This window comes from Dendropsophus ebraccatus, chromosome 8 (assembly GCF_027789765.1).
Source record: "Dendropsophus ebraccatus isolate aDenEbr1 chromosome 8, aDenEbr1.pat, whole genome shotgun sequence".
NCBI lineage: Eukaryota > Metazoa > Chordata > Amphibia > Anura > Hylidae > Dendropsophus > Dendropsophus ebraccatus.
Window position 1 is genome coordinate 27,132,673 of NC_091461.1, and position 6,000 is coordinate 27,138,672.

Consider the following 6,000-nt stretch of genomic DNA (forward strand, 5'->3'; position numbering starts at 1 on the left):
TCCAAAGCTTTAGCTGTCCAGGCATGATGGGAGTTGTGGTTTTGCAACAGCTGGAGGGCCGCAGTTTGGAGACCCATGCCCTAGAAGGCCCCCGGTCCTATGTTTCTATAATACCCTGGTCACCATCTTTTTAACAGAGTAGTGAGATGCTTTTCTTCAGTCCGTGACCATTATCTCATTACACTGTAGAGCAGAACATGTTATCATAACAAATTAAGAGATTTATTTCTCCGAGTCCCTAATCCATCTCTCTCAATGTCCCTATTTGTCGATGCTACGAGAGATTGGATTCAGAAGGGATCTCAGCTCCGGCAGCTCTCATATCCTCAGTGTATAGCAAGGTGATTTTTTAAACCAAACTCCACATGTTTTAATTATTCCAATGAAAATATCAGGAGGATAATGAATGCCACTTTAATGTCGGCTTTAATCTTTCCTGAGGATTAGCCGGTGTTATACTAGCCTCTTTGGCCTCACTTATCATATAACCCCTTTAATAGCAATTGAAGAGCTTCTGTTTTAATTGCCATTCAAATAACAAATCTTTGTTCAACAAGAAAAATAACAATATACAAATAGAATTGATGGATTGACGAAACGCGTAAGTGCAGCCTGAGTGTATTGTAATGCCTGCCAGTCATCAGGAAAGGTCAAGCGATCCATAATTTCAGGATTTTATGCAAGTAAAGGCTTTGTCAGTAGCTGGAGAGCACGTGTGTGGATCTGCCTATGGCATGTTCGGCATTTGGTGGAGTTGATGTGTACTTTGCAAATCAACAGGTGTCAGAAAGTTATATAGATTTGTAATTTACTTCTATTTTAAAATCTCAATTATTCTAGTACTTATCAACTGCTGTATGCTCCAGTCTGACACAGTGCTCTCTGCTGCCACCTTTGTCCATGTCAGGAACTGTCCAGAACAGGAGCAAATCCCCATAGAAAACCTCTCCTGCTCTGAGACAAAGGTAACAGCAGAGAGCACTGTGTTAGACTGAAAAGAAGACATCACTTCCTGCAGGACATATAGCAGCTGATAAGTATTGAAGGACTTCTAATTTTTGAAAAGAAGTAAATTACAAATCTATATAACTTTTTGAAATCACATGATTTGAAAGACAAAGGGGGAGATTTATCAAAGGGTGTAATATTTAGACTGGTGCAAACTACCCACAGCAACCAATCACAGCTCAGCTTTAGGCAGTGCTGAAAGGAAAGCTGAGCTGTGATTGGTTGCTGTGGGCAGTTTGCACCAGTCTAAATATTACACCCTTTGATAAATCTCCCCCAAAGAGTTTTGCCGGAGTACTCCTTTAACTTCTATAATGATATAATAAACTCATTGAGACACTATAGGAACATGAACAATTTAAATTATTTCTATGATTCAAAAGCGTATAGTGTTCCAAAGGACCTAAGGGACTGTGGCCATATCATTGGCTATAATTGAGTTCAATTACCAGGACCCCTGCTAATCAGTTGTGATGCTCCACCCTTGTAATGGGATTTGGATGCAGTACCACACCCACTTGCGTGGCTTAATGAGTGGGTTTACATAGTTAGACAATGAAGGAGCCCTAGCATGCACTGGAGCACTATGGTCTTTCTTTCTATTAATTGGCATAAGACCATGGGTACGAAACCTACATATTTTAAAGGGGTAGTTCACCAAAAATATATTTCTTTCCAATCAACTGGTGCCAGAAAATATAATTTACTTCTGTTAAAAAATCTCAAGTCTTCCAGTACTTATCAGCTAATGTATGTCCTGCAGGAAGTAGTGTATTCTTTCCAGTCTGACACATTGCTCTCTGCTGCCACCTCTGTCCATGTCAGGAACTGTCCAGAGCAGAAGCAAATCCTCATAGAAAACCTCTGTTCTCCAGCCTTGTCAGGAACCACAGGCTATAGATTTTTATGAGAAACTATCTTTAACAACTGTAAATATGCTGTGATAAACCCAAAGGTGGGGTAACTGTCACCTTGGTATACCTTGCCTATGACAGAGATAACTATCTCAGATCTAGTTAGGACTATCTAAGGACACGATTAGTATGCAGTGAGGCAAAGAGCTTGAGCTAAAGTACTCCACTGAATCTTTCTCGACCTACTCAGGAAACTTTAAGGGGTTAGCTATACCCAGTCGTTTAAACCTGGGACTCATACTACCAGACCTGATGCTTGGTAGGCCCTTCTGGCAGAAGGTGGTTTTCTTCTTCTCTTCCTATTCTTAAACATAAGTAAGAGGTTCTTCTTCCACACTACAAGTCATCCTAGCAAAGTACTGTATTACATAGGCAAAGCTCCGGGACAGTCCCTTGACCTACTTCTTAACCTACTCTACCTATGTAACTTATTATTTATACTACCAGCACCCAAACTGAACGTTCCGTGTTGTCCATCAAGAGGAAGGACACAGTATCTTTGTTATCACTAGAAAAGACACAGACCGGCACAGTAGGTGATGCCTCTAGGAGGCTGATTGTAGTATCTTCACAGAGAACGCTGATTGCAAGGACACAGAGGTGTATATATAAATCTGCTAGATGGGGGGGCTCAGCCAGAAAACACATAATGTTCATAATAATCTGAATATGAAGAAAAAGCGGCCATCTTCATCATTCTTGTGCAGAACTTTGTGCTTACTTTATTGTAGTATCTTTAGATATTTATACATCTTAGCAGGTAAGACGCCAATCGGCCATGGTGTTGTTGGGTGACAGCTGTTTCACGTTATGCCACGCTTCTCCAAACTCTGTCTGGCGAAGCGTGGCATAACGTGAAACAGCTGTCACCTGACAACACCATGGCCGATTGGCGTCTTACCTGCTAAGATGTATGTATATATGAAGATATACAATAAAGTAAGCACGAAGTTCTGCACAAGAATGATGGTGAGTGCCGCCTTTTCTTCATATTCAGATTTTTGTTATTATCTTTTGAACACTGTTCAAATACCTTTGTATTGCACTGAAGATTTACTGCTGTTCCTTTTTAATTGTTCGACTCATTCATGCTCATTCCTCTCTGCCGTGCCTTCATCCACACACACTTGGCTCTACCTTTTACAAAGCCTAATGCTGGTGTACCTGGATGTGGTCATCACCAGTCCTGGCCACCACGAAAAGTGCCCAATGAAAACACCAACACACAGCTGTCTTTTGATTAGGACCCTAGGATTCACTCCTGTAAACTTCTTGAGCCATTCTGGTCAGCATCTAATCTAAATTATCTACAGTATATCCTTATTACTTTATGTGAAATATATGCATATGTGACTACAGTACATAGATTTCCCGTTTTATTTTTATATTTATCAGCTTCAATAAATACATGCAAATAGTTCACACACAGAGTAAACTCCAGAGCTCCCTCTAGTGGTGGTTGTAAGCAACCAGAATTTTATTATTTTCATAGTTGGCTGTGCAGATGTTTCTTTTAAGGAATTATTATAAGATATTATATAATGCCAAGAATTGAACATATTCTCTTAAAATCCTTTGTTATGGTTCTCTCAGAATCTCCTTGTAAGAATCCCCCCCCCCCTTTTATTTCTCTACAGGCTGTTCTATCAGTGCTCTGTAATCAGTTTCTAAATGTGGGGAATGAGAAGCCATTTACGAAAATGGATTTAATTGGTTAATCACAGACAAAGACAAATCAGAAACTGTTGACATCAATAAAAAGGCAACAAGACAACTATATGCCTTTTTATGTGTTGTTTCATTAATTGTAAAGTCATCCATGTGTACAACAGAATGATTTGCATATAAATAGAAATTAAATTCTTAATTGAATATCTTTGCTCAAACCGCTCAACCAAAATGCAAATATATGCATGAAAAGGCTCTTACATTTCTATGTAAATCGTTTGTAATGTGTCCATACAATTTCTAGTGCTCGGCAAACTTTACATTACTAGTGAAGATGTGACCCGACCTTTTGTAGTCTGTCAAGTGCGTATGGTTGTTTTAGGTTAAGTACATTAAAAAGATGATGACCAAGTGTTGTAATTCATACGTGTACATCTGGATTCTTATAGGCAATATTAATCAAAATTTTCAGTTATGTATAATAGACACAATTCCTTCCCGTATTATTATTTTATGATGTAGAGTGGTCTAAGAGCCAGTTCACATGGAGCAAAAACTACCCTCCACCACGGAATCCCGCCTACCTCAGTGTCATACAATGGAGGAGATTTATCAAACATGGTGTAAACTGGCCCAGTTGCCCCTAGCAACCAATCAGATTCCACCTTTCATTTTCCAAAGAGTCTGTGAGGAATGAAAGGTGGAATCTGATTGGTTGCTAGGGGCAACTGAGCCAGTTTCACTTTACACCATGTTTGATTAATCTCCCTCGATGTCTTTACGGGAGGGCTTGTACGCCTCTGCTTTCGTCACTCTCTGCTCAAAGAATTGACGTTGACAGCTGTTTTTGCTCTGTCTGAACTGGACCTAAGGAGCCAAGTCTTCTCCATACACAGTAGTTGCCTTCTGTGTATTTTAAAAGACAACTCCCACAATTTTTTTTTTTTTTTTTAGCTTATATAACACACAATACAAATTTATATAACTTTGTAATGTGTGTAAATAAGCGGTCTGGCCCCCTTCCCCCACTTTCCGACCACTTTTTCTAGTTAGTTAGTTAGCATGGTACCTTTTGGTAATTTGTCCGTGCAGTGGATTATGCACGGTAATGAAGTGTCAAAGAAGAGTTGTTTGTGCCACACTCTGGCACACCTCACCACTTCATGAATAATCAATGCTGCCCGGCCTCCTGCTGGCAGAGCTGTCAGCAAATACCCCTAGAAAGCCTTTCCTGCTCTGGACAGTTCCTGTCTCGGACAGAGGTGGCAGCAGAGAGCACTGTGTCAGACTGAAAAGAAAACACCACTTCCTCCAGGACATACTACAGCTGATAAGTACTGGAAGACTGGAGATTTTTTTTAAATAGAAGTAAATTACAAATCTATATAACGTTCTGAAACCAGTTGATTTAAAAGAAAAATATATACTCCGGATAACCCCTTTAAGGTTTAAAGCTTAGATAACTTTATCAACTCATCATAAAGACATCTCTATGAATATGGATCAAGTCACCTGTTCTTCTGCTGTCATCTTGTAACCTAAGAACACATCGCTTTTGCATTATCTTCAAATCCTATATGATCAAAAAGCAAGAAAATAAAAAAGACAAAGCATCAAGTAGCGAGTGGAGACAGTCCTAGAACTTATTACCCAGTCCTGCTAGACAAGGTGCTTTATTTTATACCTTATGACCGGGCAGGTAGTGGGTTATTTTAAGCTCGATAAATTTGTCACATAACCCCTGAGTTTACGTGACCTCTCCAGAGAACAGTTCAGAACACATCCGCTTTGTTACCGCCAGTCCTGGCAGACTCATATGGTAATGATCGACACAATGTAGGCGTAAAGACAGGTTAGTGACTCTGTGTGTTAACATTCATCAAGCTCAGCTATTCTCCCCGCAGATCAAATTGTGTGTTAAATAAGTAATGGTAGAAAAGTAACTTGTTAAATGTACTGAAAATAATTGAACCTCCACTAAGTAGACTTTAAAACCAACCTTGTAGTGCGTGCCGTTCATTTACTATAATGTGCTAGAGGCTTATGGAAGCTCTCAGTAATAGCTGAGCTCACATTATCTGGTGCCCTGTACGGTACCGCCATGTGGTGTGCTGTCATACTGTGTACAGATTACCGCACAGTACCTGTCACTTCAGAAAGGATTCTGTCCAAACACCAGTGCTGGATGATGGAGAAATAACAATGATATGCAATGCCTTCACTGAAGTAAACGCTGTATACTAACACATTAAGCTAGTCTTTGCTGTCCGATTAAAGGAGAAGTCTGGGCGAGAATTTTTATTAAAGTATTGTATTGCCCCCCAAAAGTTATACAAATCACCAATATACACTTATTATGGGAAATGCTTATAAGGTGCTTTTTCCCTGCACTTACTACTGCGTCAAGGCT